Source organism: Oncorhynchus masou, chromosome 9, assembly GCF_036934945.1.
Source record: "Oncorhynchus masou masou isolate Uvic2021 chromosome 9, UVic_Omas_1.1, whole genome shotgun sequence".
Taxonomy (NCBI): Eukaryota; Metazoa; Chordata; class Actinopteri; order Salmoniformes; family Salmonidae; genus Oncorhynchus; species Oncorhynchus masou.
In genome coordinates, this window is record NC_088220.1 from 28,399,574 (window position 1) to 28,420,753 (window position 21,180).

The window sequence follows — 21,180 nt, forward strand, 5'->3', positions numbered from 1 at the left end:
GTTGTCAATGGCACAATAGAATACCCGCAGAGAGGGTGACAAATGAAACATAAAGTCCCTCTGATGAATAGCTGGGTAGCGGCGACAGGCTGCAGGTCGCTCTGGGTCGGTGCGGGTCACAGAGGAACGGTGGTAGCTGATCACACGTAGCATATGATGAACTGGACACGGTGCAAACAAAAGATAGTTAGTAGAGTGCAGGATGCACCTGCCAGGCAGACTCCGACAGGATAGGACTAGGTGGAATCAAACGAGATGATAGCTTCTTTCTGGCATGAGAAACACAAACGAGAATCTGACACCGGAATTAGCAGGAACAGAGAGAGAAATAGAGACCTAATCAGAGGGAAAAAAGGGAACAGGTGGGGAAAGGGTGAATGAGCTAGTTAGGGGAGATGAGGAACAGCTGGAGAAGGAGAGAAAGAGAAGGTAACCTAATAAGACCAGCAGAGAGAGACAGAGTGAAGAGAAAGGACAGTAACAGACATAATAAGACATGACAGTACCCCCCCCCCCACTCACCGAGCGCCTCCTGGCGCACTCGAGGAGGAAACCTGGCGGCAACGGAGGAAATCATCGATCAGCGAACGGTCCAGCACATCCCGAGAGGGAACCCAACTCCTCTCCTCAGGACCGTACCCCTCCCAATCCACTAGGTACTGATGACCACGGCCCCGGGACGCATGTCCAAAATCTTACGAACCCTGTAGATGGGTGCGCCCTCGACAAGGATGGGGGGGGAGGACGAGCGGGGGCGCGAAGAACGGGCTTAACACAGGAGACATGGAAGACCGGGTGAACGCGACGAGATAGCGCGGGAGAAGAGTCGCACTGCGACAGGATTAATGACTTGAGAAATACGGAACGGACCAATGAACCGCGGGGTCAACTTGCGAGAAGCTGTCTTAAGGGGAAGGTTCTGAGTGGAGAGCCATACTCTCTGACCGCAACAATATCTAGGACTCTTGGTCCTACGCTATTAGCGGCCCTCACAGTCTGCGCCCTATTACGGCAAAGTGCCGACCTGACCCCCCTTCCAGGTGCGCTCGCAACGCTGGACAAAAAGCCTGAGCGGAGGGGACGCAGGACTCGGCGAGCTGAGATGAGAACAGCGGAGGCTGGTACCGAGGCTACTCTGAAAAGGAGATAGACCGGTAGCAGACGAAGGAAGCGAGTTGTGGGCGTACTCTGCCCAGGGGAGCTGTTCTGACCAAGACGCAGGGTTACGAAAAGAAAGACTGCGTAAGATGCGACCAACAGTCTGATTGGCCCGTTCCCGGCTTGACCGTTAGACTGGGGATGAAAGCCGGACGAGAGACTGACGGAAGCCCCAATCAAACGGCAAAACTCCTCCAAAATTGAGACGTGAACTGCGGGCCTCTGTCTGAAACGACGTCTGACGGAAGGCCATGAATTCGGAAAACATTCTCGATAATGATCTGAGCCGTCTCCTTAGCAGAAGGGAGCTTAGCGAGAGGAATGAAATGAGCCGCCTTAGAGAATCTATCGACAACCGTAAGAATAACTGTCTTCCCCGCTGATGAAGGCAGTCCGGTGATAAAATCTAAAGCGATGTGAGACCACGGTCGAGAGGGAATGGGAAGCGGTCTGAGACGGCCGGCAGGAGGAGAGTTCCCAGATTTAGTCTGCGCGCAGACCGAACAAGCGGCGACAAATCGACGCGCGTCACGTTCCGAGTGGGCCACCAGAAACGCTGGCGAATGGAAGCGAGCGTACCCCGAACGCCCGGGGTGGCCGGCTAACTTGGCAGAGTGGGCCCACTGAAGAACGGCCGGACGAGTAGGAACGGGAACGAACAGAAGGTTCCTAGGACAAGCTCGCGACGGAGTGTGAGCGAGTGCTTGCTTTACCTGCCTCTCAATTCCCCAGACAGTCAACCCGACAACACGCCCCTCAGGGAGAATCCCCTCGGGGTCGGTCGAGACCTCAGAAGAACTGAAGAGACGAGATAAAGCATCAGGCTTGGTGTTTTTGAGCCCGGACGATAAGAAATAACAAACTCGAAACGAGCGAAAAACAGAGCCCAACGAGCCTGACGCGCATTAAGTCGTTTGGCTGAACGGATGTACGCAAGGTTCCTATGGTCAGTCCAAACGACAAAGGAACGGTCGCCCCCTCCAACCACTGTCGCCATTCGCCTAGGGCTAAGCGGATGGCGAGCAGTTCCAAGCATTACCAACATCATAATTACGTTCTGACGGCGATAAGCGACAGAGAAAAAACGCGCAAGGATGGACCTTGCCGTCAGAGAGGAGCGCTGAGAAAGAATGGCTCCCACGCCCACCTCTGACGCGTCAACCTCAACAACAAACTGTCTAGAGATGTCAGGTGTAACAAGAATAGGTGCGGATGTAAAACGATTCTTGAGAAGATCAAAAGCTCCCTGGGCGGAAACGGACCACTTAAAGCACGTCTTAACAGAAGTAAGGGCTGTGAGGGGAGCTGCCACCTGACCGAAATTACGGATGAAACGACGATAGAAATTCGCGAAGCAAGAAAGCGCTGCAGCTCGACGCGTGACTTAGGAACGGGCCAATCAATGACAGCCTGGACCTTAGCGGGATCCATCTTAATGCCCTCAGCGGAAATAACGGAAACAAGAAAAGGGACAGAGGAGGCATGAAAAGTGCACTTCTCAGCCTTCACATAAAGACAGTTCTCCAAAAGGCGCTGGAGGACGCGTCGCACGTGCTGAACATGAATCGGGAGAGACGGTGAAAAAATCAGGATATCGTCCATGTAAACGAAAACAAAAATGTTCAGCATGTCTCTCAGGACGTCGTTAACTAGTGCCTGAAAGACAGCTGGAGCGTTAACGAGGCCGAAAGGAAGAACCCGGTATTCAAAGTGCCCTAACGGAGTGTTAAACGCCGTCTTCCACTCGTCCCCCTCCCTGATGCGCACGAGATGGTAGGCGTTACGAAGGTCCAATTTGGTGAAAAACCTGGCTCCCTGCAGGATCTCGAAGGCTGAAGACATAAGAGGAAGCGGATAACGATTCTTAACTGTTATGTCATTCAGCCCTCGATAATCCACGCATGGGCGCAGGGACCGTCCTTCTTCTGAACAAAAAAAACCCCGCTCCGGCGGGAGAGGAGGAGGAGACTATGGTACCGGCGTCGAGCGATACAGACAAATAATCCTCGAGAGCCTTACGTTCGGGAGCCGACAGAGAGTATAATCTACCCCGGGGGAGTAGTTCCCGGAAGGAGATCAATACTACAGTCATACGACCGGTGTGGAGGAGAGAAGTGGCCTTGGAACGACTGAACACCGTGCGCAGATCGTGATACTCCTCCGGCACCCCTGTCAAATCACCAGGCTCCTCCTGTGAAGAAGAGACAGAGGAAACAGGAGGGATAGCAGACATTAAACAGGTCACATGACAAGAAACATTCCAGGATAGGATAGTATTACTAGACCAATTAATAGAAGGGTTATGGCGCACTAGCCAGGGATGACCCAAAACAACAGGTGTAAAAGGTGAACGAAAAATTAAAAGAAATGGTTTCGCTATGATTACCAGAGACAGTGAGGGTTAAAGGCAGCGTCTCACGCTGAATCTTGGGAGAGAACTACCATCTAAAGCGAACAAGGCCGTGGGATCCCTTAACTGTCTGAGAGGAATGTCATGTTCCCGAGCCCAGGTCTCGTCCATAAAACAGCCCTCCGCCCCAGAGTCTATCAAGGCACTGCAGGAAGCAGATGAACCGGGCCAGCGGAGATGGACCGGAAAGGTAGTGCAGGATCTTGAAGGAGAGACCTGAGTAGTTGCGCTCACCAGTAGCCCTCCTCTTACTGATGAGCTCTGGCTTTTACTGGGCATGAGGTGACAAAATGACCAGCGGAGCCGCAGTAGAGACAGAGGCGGTTGGTGATTCTCCGTTCCTTCTCCTTGGCCGAGATGCGGATACCCCCCAGCTGCATAGGCTCAGCATCCGAGCCGGCGGAGGAGGGTGGCAGTGATGCGGCAGGTGGCAGTGATGCGGAGAGGGGGGCAACGGAGAACGCGAACTCCTTTCCACGAGCTCGGCGACGAAGATCAAACCGTCGCTCTATGCGAATAGCGAGAGCTATTAAGGAGTCCAGACTGGAAGGAACCTCCCGGGAGAGAATCTCATCCTTAACCTCGGTGAGGAGACCCTCCAGAAAACGAGTGAGCAAAGCCGGCTCGTTCCAGTCACTAGAGGCAGCGAGAGTGCGAAACTCAATAGAATAATCCGTTATGGATCGATTCCCCTGACATAGGGAAGACAGGGCCCTGGAAGCCTCCTCCCCAAAAACAGAACGGTCAAAAACCCGTATCATCTCCTCCTTAAAGTCCTGATACTGGTTAATACACTCAGCCCTCGCCTCCCAGATTGCCGTGCCCCACTCACGCGCCCGTCCGGTAAGGAGAGAAATGATGTAGGCGATGCGGGCTGTGCTCCTGGAGTAAGTGTTGGGCTGGAGAGAGAACACCACATCACACTGAGTGAGGAATGAGCGGCACTCAGTGGGCTCCCCAGAGTAACACGGCGGGTTATTGATCCTGGGCTCCGGAGACTCGGAAACCCTGGAAGTGGGCGGTGGATCGAGGTGGAGTTGGTGAACCTGTCTTGTGAGGTCGGAGACTTGGACGGCCAGGGTCTCAACGGCATGTAGAGCAGCAGACAATTCCTCCTCGTGTCTGCCTAGCATCGATCCCTGGATCTCGACGGCGGAGTGAAAAGGGTCCGGAGCCGCTGGGTCCATTCCTGGTCAGATTCTTCTGTTATGTACTTGAGTGAAGACCCAAAAGCGGTTTAACAGAAACAGAGTTCTTTTAATGAAAAAACAGGAATGGCATAGATCCTCTTCCGACGTTGTCAATGGCACAATAGAATACCCGCAGAGGGTGACAAATGAAACATAAAGTCCCTCTGATGAATAGCTGGGTAGCGGCGACAGGCTGCAGGTCGCTCTGGGTCGGTGCGGGTCACAGAGGAACGGTGGTAGCTGATCACACGTAGCATATGATGAACTGGACACGGTGCAAACAAAAGATAGTTAGTAGAGTGCAGGATGCACCTGCCAGGCAGACTCCGACAGGATAGGACTAGGTGGAAGCAAACGAGACGATAGCTTGCTTCTGGCATGAGAAACACAAACGAGAATCTGACACCGAAAGTAGCAGGAACAGAGAGAGAAATAGAGACCTAATCAGAGGGAAAAAAGGGAACAGGTGGGGAAAGGGTGAATGAGCTAGTTAGGGGAGATGAGGAACAGCTGGAGAAGGAGAGAAAGAGAAGGTAACCTAATAAGACCAGCAGAGAGAGACAGAGTGAAGAGAAAGGACAGGAACAGACATAATAAGACATGACATAAGGGTTGGGGTAGATGTATGGATGGGAACATGGGACAGTACCAGTAAGTACACAGATAAGGGTTGGGGTAGATGTATGGATGGGAACATGGGACAGTACCAGTAAGTACACAGATAAGGGTTGGGGTAGATGTATGGATGGGAACATGGGACAATACCAGTAAGGACACAGATAAGGGTTGGGGTAGATGTATGGATGGGAACATGGGACAGTACCAGCAACACAGATAAGGGTTGGGGTAGATGGATGGATGGGAACATGGGACAGTACCAGTAAGGACACAGATAAGGGTTGGGGTAGATGCATGGTTGGGAACATGGGACAGGACACAGATAAGGGTTGGGGTAGATGGATGGATGGGAACATGGGACAGTACCAGTAAGGACACAGAGGGTTGGGGTAGATGCATGGTTGGGAAGATGGACACAGAGGGTTGTATATGCATGGTTGGGAACATGGGACAATACCAGTAAGGACACAGATAAGGGTTGGGGTAGATGTATGGTTGGGAACATGGGACAGTACCAGTAAGGACACAGATAAGGGTTGGGGTAGATGTATGGTTGGGAACATGGGACAGTACCAGTAAGGACACAGATAAGGGTTGGGGTAGATGTATGGTTGGGAACATGGGACAGTACCAGTAAGGACACAGATAAGGGTTGGGGTAGATGATAATGGATGGGAACATGGGACAATACCAGTAAGGACACAGATAAAGGTTGGGGTAGATGTATGGTTGGGAACATACAGGGGACAATAGGGTTGGGGTAGATGCAGTAAGGACACAGATAAAGGTTGGGGTAGATGGATGGTTGGGAACATGGGACAGTACCAGTAAGGACACAGATAAGGGTTGGGGTAGATGCATGGTTGGGAACAACACAGTAAGGACACAGATAAGGGTTGGGGTAGATGGATGGTTGGGAACATGGGACAGTACCAGTAAGGACACAGATAAGGGTTGGGGTAGATGCATGGTTGGGAACATGGGACAATACCAGTAAGGACACAGATAAGGGTTGGGGTAGATGTATGGTTGGGAAGATGACACAGATAAGGGTTGGTATATTGGGGAACATGGGACAATACCAGTAAGGACACAGATAAGGGTTTGGGGTAGATGCATGGTTGGGAACATGGGACAATACCAGTAAGGACACAGATAAGGTTTTGGGTAGATGTATGGTTAGGAACATGTGACAATACCAGTAAGGACACAGATAAGGGTTGGGGTAGATGTATGGTTGGGAACATGGGACAGTACAGGAAGGACACAGATAAGGGTTGGGGTAGATGCATGGTTGGGAACATGGGACAATACCAGTAAGGACACAGATAAGGGTTGGGGAAGATGCATGGTTGGGAACATGGGACAATACCAGTAAGGACACAGATAAGGGTTGGGGTAGATGCATGGTTGGGAACATGGGACAATACCAGTAAGGACACAGATAAGGGTTGGGTTAGATGTATGGTTGGGAACAAAGACACAGATAACGGTTGGGGTAGATGGATGGTTGGGAACATGGGACAGTACCAGTAAGGATACAGATAAGGGTTGGGGTAGATGTATGGTTGGGAACATGCGACAATACCAGTAAGGACACAGATAACGGTTGGGGAAGATGCATGGTTGGGAACATGGGACAATACCAGTAAGGACACAGATAAGGGTTGGGGTAGATGTATGGTTGGGAACATGGGACAATACCAGTAAGGACACAGATAACGGTTGGGGAAGATGCATGGTTGGGAACATGGGACAATACCAGTAAGGACACAGATAAGGGTTGGGGTAGATGTATGGTTGACACAGATAACGGTTGGGCTAGATGGATGGTTGGGAACATGGGACAATACCAGTAAGGACACAGATAAGGGTTGGGGTAGATGTATGGTTGGGAACATGGGGACATGGATGGTTGGGAACATGGGAAAGGACACAGATAAGGGTTGGGGTAGATGTATGGTTGGGAACATGGACAATACCAGTAAGGACACAGATAACGGTTGGGGAAGATGGATGGTTGGGAACATGGGACAGTACCAGTAAGGACACAGATAAGGGTTGGGGTAGATGTATGGTTGGGAACATGCGACAATACCAGTAAGGACACAGATAACGGTTGGGGAAGATGCATGGTTGGGAACATTGGACAGTACCAGTAAGGACACAGATAAGGGTTGGGGTAGATGCATGGTTGGGAACAAGGACACAGATAAGGGTTGGGGTCGATACATGGTTGGGAACATGGGACAATACCAGTAAGGACACAGATAAGGGTTGGGGTAGATGCATGGTTGGGAACATGGGACAATACCAGTAAGGACACAGATAAGGGTTGGGGTAGATGGATGGTTGGGAACATGGGACAGTACCAGTAAGGACACAGATAAGGGTTGGGGTAGATGTATGGTTGGGAACATGGGAGAATACCAGTAACGACACAGATAATGGTTGGGGTAGATGCATGGTTGGGAACAAGTACACAGATAAGGGTTGGGGTCGATGCATGGTTGGGAACATGGGACAATACCAGTAAGGACACAGATAAGGGTTGGGGTAGATATGAGGTTGGGAACATGGGACAGTACCAGTAAGGACACAGATAAGGGTTGGGGTAGATGCATGGTTGGGAACAAGGACACAGATAAGATGCATGGTTGGGAACATGGGACAATACCAGTAAGGACACAGATAAGGGTTGGGGTCGATGCATGGTTGGGAACATGGGACAATACCAGTAAGTACACAGATAAGGGTTGGGGTAGATGTATGGTTGGGAACATGGGACAGTACCAGTAAGGACATAGATAAGGGTTGGGGTAGATGTATGGTTGGGAACAAGGACACAGATAAGGGTTGGGGTAGATGCATGGTTGGGAACATGGGACAGTGGCATTAAGGCCACAGATCTGGGGGGGATCGGACCGCTCCAGATGGACTCGAACATGGGGAAACTGTTCCGACCTGTTGTCATATGTTTGCAGGGTATTACACTGGCAGAGCTTTCACAGAGCCTTGTAAATGCCTTTGTCAGCCTGCACGAGTGTATTTGTGCCTGTGTGTGTGTGTGCGTGTGTGTGCTCTTGCACTGTGACTGGTCTTGAAGCAGAATCGAAGTACTCTGCTTTCAATAAGAGTCACAATCAGCAAGTGATAGCAAGCGATTACATCACTGGAGCTGGGACCCCAGCTGAATCTCAGAAATGATTTTGGCATGTGTGTGTGTGTGTGTGTGTGTGTGTGTGTGTGTGTGTGTGTGTGTGTGTGTGTGTGTGTGTGTGTGTGTGTGTGTGTGTGTGTGTGTGTGTGTGTGTGCGTGTGTGCGTGTGTGTCTGTGTGTGCGTGTGTGCGTGTGTTTGCGTGTGTGCGTGTGTGTGTGTGTGCGTGTGTGCGTGTACATGTGTGTGTGTACACATTCCCTGCGTGCATGTGGGTGCTCAATAGGTTCTGCATGTTTTTCTTGTGAATACGATATGATTGTGCACGTACATTTCAAATGTGACAGTTCATTTTTATGTTTATATGAGCATCAGTGTATGTGTATTTTGGTGGCTGCAAGAACGTTAGGCCACTCATCACTCTCAGCACACATGCTGTCTTGTGTTTCTATTGGCCCAGACTGAGAGGCGGTGAGAAAAACAACAGGTCTCTCATCTGACATCATCTGAGCTCATGTTTTACACACACATCTACACAGCTACCATACCATGGAATACCATCAAGAACAACACATGCAATATGTGTGTGTGTGTGTGTGTGTGTGTGTGTGTGTGTGTGTGTGTGTGTGTGTGTGTGTGTGTGTGTGTGTGTGTGTGTGTCTGTGTGCTCATGTGTGTGTTTATGCTGGGTGTGAGAAGATTTTCACACGTCAAGTCATGCAAGCCGGAAAATACTGATCATAAACTTCCAACCAGAGTGAGCAACTGTACCGACAACCCCTTGGAGCGTCAACAAACACACCACTCTACTGAACATACCACGTTACTGAACACACACCACACTACAGAACATACCACGTTACTGAACACACACCACGCTACAGAACACACACCGCTACTGAACACACAACACGCTACTGAACATACCACGTTACTGAACACACCACGTTACTGAACACACACCACGTTACTGAAGACACAACACGCTACTGAACACACACCACGTTATTGAACACACCACGTTACTGAACACACACCACGTTACTGAACATACACCATGTTACTGAACACACACCACGTTACTGAACATACACCACGTTACTGAACACACACCACGTTACTGAACATACACCACGTTACTGAACACACCACGTTACTGACCACACACCACGTTACTGAACACACCCCGCTACTGAAAACACACCACGTTACTGAACACACACCCACTACTGAACACACCACGTTACTGAACACACAACACGTTACTGAACACACCACGTTACTGAACACACACCCAGCTACTGAACACACCAAGTTACTGAACACACACCACGTTACTGAACACACACCACGTTACTGAACACACACCCCGCTACTGAAAACACCACGTTACTGAACACACACCATGCTACTGTACACACACGACGCTACTGTACACACACCACTCTACAGAACACACCACGTTACTGAACACACCACATTACTGAACGCACACCACATTACTGAACACACCATGCTAATGAAGACACACCACATTACTGAACACACACCATGTTACTGAACACACACCACGTTACTGAACACACACCACGTTACTGAACACACACCCCGCTACTGAACACACCATGTTACTGAACACACACCGTTACTGAGCACACACCCCGCTACTGAACACACCACGTTACTGAACACACACCACAATACTGAACATACACCACGCTACTGAAAACACACCACGTTACTGAAAACAAACCAAGCTACTGAAAACACACCACACTACTAAACACACACCACATTACTGAACACACCATGCTAATGAAGACACACCACATTACTGAACACACACCATGTTACTGAACACACACCACATTACTGAACACACACCACGTTACTGAACACACACCCCGCTACTGAACACACCATGTTACTGAACACACACCGTTACTGAGCACACACCCCGCTACTGAACACACCACGTTACTGAACACACACCACAATACTGAACATACACCACGCTACTGAAAACACACCACGTTACTGAACACAAACCAAGCTACTGAAAACACACCACACTACTAAACACACACCACGCTACTGAGCACACACCATGCTGCTGAACACACCACTTTACTGAACACACCACATTATGGAACGCACACCACATTACAGAACACACACCACACTACTGAAAACACCACATTACTGAACACACCACGTTACTCAATACACGCTACAGAACACACCACGCTTCTGAACACACCACGCTACTGAATACACCCCGTTACTGAACACAACACGTTACTGAACACAACATATTACTGAATACACATCATGCTACTGAACACACCATGCTACTGAACACACCACGCTACTGAACACACACCACGCTACTGAACACACCACATTACTGAACACACCACGTTACTGAATACACGCTACAGAACACACCACGCTACTGAAAACACCCAGTTACTGAACACAACACGTTACGTAACACAACATATTACTGAACACACACCATGCTACTGAACACACACCACGCTACTGAACACACACCACGCTACTGAACACACACCACGCTACTGAACACACACCACGCTACTGAACACACACCACGTTACTGAATACACACCACACTACTGAACACACACCACACTACTGAATACACACCATATTACTGAACACGCACCACACTACTGAACACACACCACGCTACTGAACACACACCACACTACTGAACACACACCACACTACTGAACACACACCACGCTACTGAACACCCCACATTACTGAACACACCACGTTACTGAACACACCACGTTACTGAAAACACCCCGTTACTGAACACACACCACGCTACTGAACACACACCACGCTACTGAACACACCACGCTACTGAACACACACCACGCTACTGAACACACGCCAAACTACTGAACACACACCACACTACTGAACACACACCACGCTACCAAACACTCAAAAACTCACCAGACCCATCTATGATCACGCCATTATGGTATGAACCACTAGACAAATATGGAATTAACCACTAACCCACTATGGTATTAACCACCAGACCACTATAGTATTAACCACTAACCCACTATGGTATTAGCCACTAACCCACTATGGTATTAACCACTAACCCACTATGGTATTAACCACTAGACCACTATGGTATTAACCACTAACCCACTATGGTATTAACCACCAGACCACTATGGTATTAACCACTAGACCACTATGGTATTAACCACTAGACCACTATGGTATTAACCACTAACCACTATGGTATTAACCACCAGACCACTATGGTATTAACCACTAACCCACTATGGTATTAACCACCAGACCACTATGGTATTAACCACTAGACCACTATGGTATTACCCACTAGACCACTATGGTATTAACCACTAACCCACTATGGTATTAACCACTAACCACTATGGTATTAACCACTAGACCACTATGGTATTAACCACTAACCACTATGGTATTAACCACTAACCACTATGGTATTAACCACTAACCCACTATGGTATTACCACTAACCACTAACCACTATGGTATTAACCACCCACTATGGTATTAACCACTAACCCACTATGGTATTAACCACTAGACCACTATGGTATTAACCACTAGACCACTATGGTATTAACCACTAGACCACTATGGTATTAACCACTAGACCTGGTTGGACATTAAAATAGGCTTTCTATAGTGAGAGGACCATGGTAAACCTACTCATTATGGACTTTAAAATGGGCTTTCTTGGATTTGGCTCATCGTCAACTAAAATGTCATATTCTACATTTGCAAATCAGCAGATAAAGTGGAAACAAGTATTTAAGTTCAAATGTCAGTCCTCTAAAACTTATTCATCACTAACTGTTACTAACATCACTAACTGTGCTGTAAGCTTTGAGATCAGCTATACATACACACACAACCAAGTAAAGTGCTCACAGGCCCCAGTTGGAGCCAGCAGGCCCAGCCAACACTGCAAACCTGGGGAACACAGTGATGAGAGACGGCTACCAGAGAAACTCAGCAACACACACACACATACAGCCTCAGCTATCAACTGGTCCCTTATCAAGACCCCTTCTTATCTCCACAGTCTTCTCCTCATGCTCATTTCTTGCCATCACTCCTTTCCTTGAAATTCTCTCTCAATGTCCTTCCACGGTGGATATCATACGGATTTAACTCCCTTACATCTTTTTCACATTAGATTGAGTTACAAAGTGGGATTGAAATGAACTTCATTGAGATTTTTGTCATTGATCAACAAAAAATACTAAGTAACGCCAAATCGGAAGAAATTGGGAATATTTATGAACAATAAACCACTACTATACCTTGATTAGATAAGTATTCATCCCCCCTGTGTTAATACATGTTAGAATCACCTCTGGCAGCGATGACAGCTGTGAGTCTTTTTGGGGAAGTCTCTAAGAGCTTTGCACACCTGGAAAGTGCAATATTTGCCCATTATTCTTTTTAATAGCAATATTCAAATCTTGCCAGAGATTTTCAAGCAGATTTAAGACAAAACTGTAACTTGGCCACTCAGAAAGAAATCACTGTCTTCTTGGTAAGAAAGCAGTGTAGATTTGAGACCCAGGTTTTCCTCTAGGATTTTGCCTGTGCTTAGCTCAATCCTTTTTCTTTTTATACTGAAAATCTCCAGTCTTTGCCGATGTTAAGCATACCCACACCATGATTCCTTTGTCATGTTCTTTTGCAGTATTACTTTAGTGCCTTGTTGTATACATACAGTTGGAGTCGGAAGTTTACATACACTTAGGTCGGAGTCATTAAAACTCGTTTTTCAACCACTCCACAAATGTCTTGTTAACAAACTATAGTTTTGGAAAGTCGGTTAGGACATCTACTTTGTGCATGACACAAGTACATTTTCCAATAATTGTTTACAGACAAATTATTTCACTTATAATTCACTGTATCACAATTCCAATGGGTCAGAAGTTTACATACACTAAATTGACTGTGCCTTTAAACAGCTTGGAAAATTCCAGAAAATTATATCATGGCTTTAGAAGCTTCTGATAGGCTAATTGACATCATTTGAGTCAATTGAAGGTGTACCTGTGGATGTATTTCAAGGCCTACCTTCAAACTCACTGTCTCATTGCTTGACATCATGGGAAAATCTAAAGAAATCAGCCAAGACCTCAGAAAATAAACTGTAGACCTCCACAAGTCTGGTTCATCCTTGGAAGCAATTTCCAAATGCCTGAAGATACCACGTTCATCTGTACAAACAGTACGCAAGTATAAACACCATGGGACCACGCAGCCGTCATACCACTCAGGAAGGAGACGCGTTCTGTCTCCTAGAGATGAACGTAATTTGGTGCGAAAAGTTCAAATCCATCCCAGAACAACAGCAAAGGACCTTGTGGAGATGCTGTAGGAAACAGGTACAAAAGTATCTATATCCATAGTAAAAAAGAGTCCTATATTGACATAACCTGAAAGGCCACCCAGCAAGGAAGAAGCTACTGCTCCAAAACCGGCATAAAAAGCCAGACTACGGTTTGCAACTGCAGATGGGGACAAAGATCGTACCTATTGGAGAAATGTCCTCTGGTCTGATGAAACAAAATTAGAACTGTGTGGCCATAATGACCATCGTTAAGTTTGGAGGAAAAAGGTGAAGGCTTGCAAGGCGAAGTACACCATCCCAACCGTGAAGCACGGGGGTGGCAGCATCATGTTGTGGGGGTGCTTTGCTGCAGGAGGGACCGGTGCACTTCAAAAAATAGATGTCATCATGAGGTAGGAAAGTTATGTGGATATATTGAAGCAACATCTCAAGACATCAGTCAGGAAGTTAAAGCTTGGTCGCAAATGTGTTTTCCAAATGGACAATGACCCCAAACACACATCCTAAAGATGTGTCAAAATGGCTTCAGAAGAACAAAGTCAAGGTATTGGAGTGGCCATCACAAAGCCCTGACCTCAATCCTATAGAACATTTGTGGGCAGAACTGAAGAAGTGTTTGCAAGCAAGGAGGCCTACAAACCTGACTCGGTTACACCAGCTCTGTCAGGAGGAATGGGCCAAAATTCACCCAACTTATTGTGGGAAGCTCGTGGAAGGCTGCACGAAAAGTTTGACACAAGTTAATAAATAATGTAAAGGCAATGCTACAAAATGCTAATTAAGAGTTTGTAAACTTCTGACCCACTGGGAATGTGATGAAATAAATAAAAGCTGAAATAAATAATTCTCTCTACTATTATTCTGACATTTCACATTCTTTAAAAAAAGTGGTGATCCTAAGTGATCCTAACTGACCTAAGACAATTTTCACTAGGATTAAATGTCAGGAATTGTGAAAAACTGAGTTTAAATGTATTTGGCTAAGGTTTATGTAAACTTCTGACATCAACTGTATGTATGTTTTGGAAAAAATTGTATTCTGTATATTTTTATTCTTCTTTTCACTCTGTCATTCATGTCATTATTGTAGAGCAACTACAATGTTGTTGATTCATCCTATGTTTTCTCCCTTCACAGCCATTGAACTCTGTGGCATTTGTTGAATCACCAATGACCTTATGGTGACATCCCTGAGCAGTTTCCTTCCTGTCCTGCAGCTCATATATAACTATATTTTAGTTCTTACATTTTTATTAATTTGATAAATTAAAACATTTGTAGAATTTACTTTTCACTTTGACATTACGGAGTATTTTGTGTAGATCAATGACAAAACAAATCACAACTAAATCTATTTCAATCCCCCTTTGTCACACACCAACAATGTGAAAAAATCCAAAGGGGTTGAGTACTTTTGATACACACTGTATCACATTCCACAGTCTTGTCCACCTTCTATAGCCCAGCCACTCTCCAGAATCCTGACCCACTCTCTTTTCTACCCCAAAGCCAGGCCATGGAAAAAGAGAACGAGTGACAGAGAAGAGGAGAGATGGAGGAGAAGAAGGATGATGAGGAGGAAGAATGGGAAGAGGTGAAGGAGGAGGAGTGGGAGGAGGAGTAGAGGGAAAGCAGGCACGGAAACAGATGCTGACAGACAGAGAAAGAGAGAAAGAGGGTGAGTGATGAAAAGAGGGTGGAAAAGACAGACAGGCAGAGAGAGAGAAGAGAGAAAGAGGGTGAGTGATGAAAAGAGGGTGGAAAAGACAGACAGGCAGAGAGAGAGAAGAGAGAAAGAGGGTGAGTGATGAAAAGAGGGTGGAAAAGACAGACAGGCAGAGAGAGAAGAGAGAAAGAGGGTGAGTGATGAAAAGAGGGTGGAAAAGACAGACAGGCAGAGAGAGAGAAGAGAGAAAGAGGGTGAGTGATGAAAAGAGGGTGGAAAAGACAGACAGGCAGAGAGAGAGAAGAGAGAAAGAGGGTGAGTGATGAAAAGAGGGTGGAAAAGACAGACAGGCAGAGAGAGAAGAGAGAAAGAGGGTGAGTGATGAAAAGAGGGTGGAAAAGACAGACAGGCAGAGAGAGAGAAGAGAGAAAGAGGGTGAGTGATGAAAAGAGGGTGGAAAAGACAGACAGGCAGAGAGAGAGAAGAGAGAAAGAGGGTGAGTGATGAAAAGAGGGTGGAAAAGACAGACAGGCAGAGAGAGAGAAGAGAGAAAACCACCAGAGATGTTTTTTTGCTCCAATGGGACAAAAGGTTACGGCATGACAGGGGTGTCAGGTGATGTGTGACAAGTCCAAATTAAAGATGACATAATGGTGGGGGCCAGTCAGCCGATGGAGGCAGGGGCCCGTGGCCGGGCCATGCTGGGCTGGGCAGCAGGGGGCTGCCCCACTGTGGGCTGCTCCTCCATATGGAACAAGTTAGCCTAGCGCTGCTAATGAAATGCAGGCTGACGTCAAGCTGACACCCGTCCATTGCTTTGCTGCTTAATTTGTTATAATATTTGTCTTACAAATTAGCACTTTTGCTGAGAGAGAGAGAGAGAGAGGAGGAGGACGTGGGGTTTTAGGCTTCAGATGAGCAAAGACAGGACAAAGACAGGGCCTTAGTGTGACTGCCACAGGAAGGGATCTTGAGGGTTTAGCGTTAGCGATAGAGGTAGAGAGAGGCTTGAGGCATTAGCATAAGTGCTAACAAGAGAAGGGTTTTAGCATAAGGGTACTATGGAACCGTTTAAATGGGTGGTTGTGCCCAGGTGTACACATGTGCATGTGGGTGGGTGTGTTAAGAGTGTGAAGGGTGCAGTCTGTGTAGTCTCTCTTTAGAGACCCATCAGGCCGAGCACGCCCCCATTCTCATTGACGCAGCTGCAGTGGAGCAGGTTGAGAGCTTCAAGTTCCTTGGTGTCCACATCACCAACAACTATCATGGTCCAAGCACACCAAGACAGTCGTGAAGAGGGCACGACAACACCTATTCCCCCTCAGGAGACTGAAAAGATTTGGCATGGGTCAGCTCCTCAAAAGGTTCTACAGCTGCACCATCGAGAGTATCCTGACTGGTTGCATCACTGCCTGATATGGAAACTGCTTGGCCTCCGACCGCATGGCACTACAGAGGGTAGTACGTATGGCCCAGTATATCACTGGGGCCAAGCTTCCTGCCATCCAGGACCTCTATACCAGGCGATGTCAGAGGAAGGCCCTAAAAATTGTCAAAGACTCCAGCCACCCTAGTCCTAGACTATTCTCTCTGCTACCGCACGGCAAGCGGTACCGGAGCACCAAGTCTAGGTCCAAGAGGTTTCTAAACAGCTTCTACCCCAAGCCATTACACTCCTGAACATCTAAACAAATGGCTACCCAGACTATTTGAATTGCCCCCCCTCTTTTACACCACTGCTACTCTCAGTTGCTACCATCTATGCATAGTCACTTTGATTAATAACTCAACTATTACCTCAACTAACCGGTGCCCCCGCACATTGACTCTGTACCGGTACCCCTCTGTATATAGACTCGCTATTGTTATTTTACTGCTTCTCTTTAACTACTTGTTACTTTAATTTCTTATTCTCAGCCATATTTTTTTTACTGCATTGTTTGTCAGGGAGAGATGGAAGTACAGTGCCTTGCGAAAGTATTCGGCCCCCTTGAACTTTGCGACCTTTTGCCACATTTCAGGCTTCAAACATAAAGATATAAAACTGTATTTTTTTGTGAAGAATCAACAACAAGTGGGACACAATCATGAAGTGGAACGACATTTATTGGATATTTCAAACTTTTTTAACAAATCAAAAACTGAAAAATTGGGCGTGCAAAATTATTCAGCCCCTTTACTTTCAGTGCAGCAAACTCTCTCCAGAAGTTCAGTGACGATCTCTGAATGATCCAATGTTGACCTAAATGACTAATGATGATAAATACAATCCACCTGTGTGTAATCAAGTCTCCGTATAAATGCACCTGCACTGTGATAGTCTCAGAGGTCCGATAAAAGCACAGAGAGCATCATGAAGAACAAGGAACACACCAGGCAGGTCCGAGATACTGTTGTGAAGAAGTTTAAAGCCGGATTTGGATACAAAAAGATTTCCCAAGCTTTAAACATCCCAAGAAGCACTGTGCAAGCGGTAATAGTGAAATGGAAGGAGTATCAGACCACTGCAAATCTACCAATACTTGGCCGTCCCTCTAAACTTTCAGCTCATACAAGGAGAAGACTGATCAGAGATGCAGCCAAGAGGCCCATGATCACTCTGGATGAACTGCAGAGATCTACAGCTGAGGTGGGAGACTCTGTCCATAGGACAACAATCAGTCGTATATTGCACAAATCTGGCCTTTATGGAAGAGTGGCAAGAAGAAAGCCATTTCTTAAAGATATCCATAAAAAGTGTTGTTTAAAGTTTGCCACAAGCCACCTGGGAGACACACCAAACATGTGGAAGAAGGTGCTCTGGTCAGATGAAACCAAAATTGAACTTTTTGGCAACAATGCAAAACGTTATGTTTGGCGTAAAAGCAACACAGCTCATCACCCTGACCACACCATCCCCACTGTCAAACATGGTGGTGGCAGCATCATGGTTTGGGCCTGCTTTTCTTCAGCAGGGACAGGGAAGATGGTGAAAATTGATGGGAAGATGGATGGAGCCAAATACAGGACCATTCTGGAAGAAAACCTGATGGAGTCTGCAAAAGACCTGAGACTGGGACGGAGATTTGTCTTCCAACAAGACAATGATCCAAAACATAAAGCAAAATCTACAATGGAATGGTTCAAAAATAAACATATCCAGGTGTTAGAATGGCCAAGTCAAAGTCCAGACCTGAATCCAATCGAGAATCTGTGGAAAGAACTGAAAACTGCTGTTCACAAATGCTCTCCATCCAACCTCACTGAGCTTGAGCTGTTTTGCAAGGAGGAATGGGAAAAAAATTCAGTCTCTCGATGTGCAAAACTGATAGAGACATACCCCAAGCGACTTACAGCTGTAATCGCAGCAAAAAGTGGCGCTACAAAGTATTAACTTAAGGGGGCTGAATAATTTTGCACGCCCAATTTTTCAGTTTTTGATTTGTTAAAAAAGTTTGAAATATCCAATAAATGTCGTTCCACTTCATGATTGTGTCCCACTTGTTGTTGATTCTTCACAAAAAAATACAGTTTTATATCTTTATGTTTGAAGCATGAAATGTGGCAAAAGGTCGCAAAGTTCAAGGGGGCCGAATACTTTCGCAAGGCACTGTAAGTAGTTCACTGTAAGGTCTACACCTGTTGTATTCGGCGCATGTGACTATTAACATTTGATTTGATTTGAACCCTTACCAGACCCCCTCCGCTCTCTCTCTTTCGCTCAATCTCCCCTTCTCCCCTCCTCTCTCTCTCTCTTTCTCTCTCTTTCCCTGCCCTCTCTCTCTCTCCTTCCCTCCTGCCATCTCACTCCCCCTCTCCTTCCTTCCCCTCTCTCTCTTCCCATCTCTCTCACCTCTCTCTATTTCTCATGCCTGGTACGGTACCTTCATTTATCAAGTCTCAAACAGACAGGTCTTCCCAAAAATAGTCTCTCTGGACCAGGCAAAAGAATGCCTTTGTTTTTCCAAAAAGAAATGTGCTGTAATTGACTAGCACCTGGGCATTTGGCTTGAGTCACGGTGAGAAGGGAAGGGCATGGAGAGAGAGAGAGATAAGTAGGGAGTGAGATGGTATGCAGGAGGTGGTAAGGGGATGTGGATGAAGGAAAGCATGAAAGAAATTATGAGAGATAGACAGAGGAAAGAGAATGGAGGAGAAGGGGTGATTGAGGAGGGAGAGAAGATGGAAAGTGTGTGAGCTAAGGCCCTTTCCCCACCTCCTTACATGGAGAGGAGAGGAGGAGAAGATGAGAGGAGAGAAGAGGAGGGTGGAAGGAGAGAAGAGGAGGGAGGGAGGAGAGAAGAGGAGGGAGGGAGGAGAGGAGAGAGAAGAGGAGAGGAGAAGGGGTGATTGAAGAGGGAAAGAAGATGGAAAGTGTGTCAGCTAAGGCCCTTTCCCCACCTCCTTACATGGAGAGGAGGAGAAGAGAAGGGAGAAGAGGAGAGGAGAGAGAAGAGGAGAGGAGAGGAGAGGAGGGAGGAGGAGAAGAGGAGAGGAGAGGAGATGGAAAGTGTATGAGCTAAGGCCCTTTCCCCACCTCCTTACATGGAGAGGAGGAGAAGAGAAGGGAGGAGAGAAGATGAGAGAGAAGAGGAGAGAAGAGGAGAAGAGGGAGGAGAGAAGAGGAGAGAGAGAGGAGAGGAGGGAGGAGAGAAGAGGAGGGAGGGAGAGGAGGGAGGGGAGGAGAGAAGATGAGGAGAGAAGAGGAGAGGAGAGGAGAGGAGAAGAGGGAGGAGAGAAGAGGAGAGAGAGAGGAGGAGAGGAGGGAGAGAAGAGAGAGGGGAGGAGGGAGGGAGGAGAAAGAGGAGAGGAGGGAGGAGGAGAGGGAGAGGAGAGGAGGAGGGAGGAGAGGGAGGAGTTGAGCAGAGGAGAGAGAGAGGAGAGGAGAGGAGGAGTTGAAGAGGAGATATGAGAGGAGGGAAGATGAGATATGAGAGGAGGAGAGAAGAGAGAGAGAGAGAGAGAGAGGAGGAGAGGAGAGGAGGAGTTGAAGAGGAGGAGAAGAGGGAGAGGAGAGGAGAGAGAGGAGAGGAGAGGAGAGGAGGAGTTGAAGAGGAGGAGAAGAGGGAGAGGAGAGAAGAGAAGAGGAGAGAAGAAAGGAGAGGAGAGGAGAGAGAGAAGAGAGGAGAGGAGAGAGAGAAGAGAAGAGGAGATATGAGAGGAGAGAAGATGAGATATGAGAGGGGAAGAGGAGAGAAGAGGTGATGAGAAGAGAGGAGTGAAGCTTGGATTCCTAGGCCTGTAGATTCCATCGCCGTCAGAACATGAAACAAGCAGAAAAAACAACAACCAGGACCAGTGTCCAACATAAACCACAGCTGCTATTCACATCACCATTAACAGAGTGCAGGAGAACACACACACTCATACACACACACCACAGGCACAAGCATTGCACGAGTCGTACACACACTCACACAAGCCGCAGCACACGCCTAAAACACACATACACACAATCCCCATGCACACAGCAGCCACAGGCCTCACACACGGCAGCCGACTACATCTAACAACACAGTGAAGCCTCTCACAGTAAACTACATCCACCCAGAAGCCGTCTACTGAAACCCTATAGATTA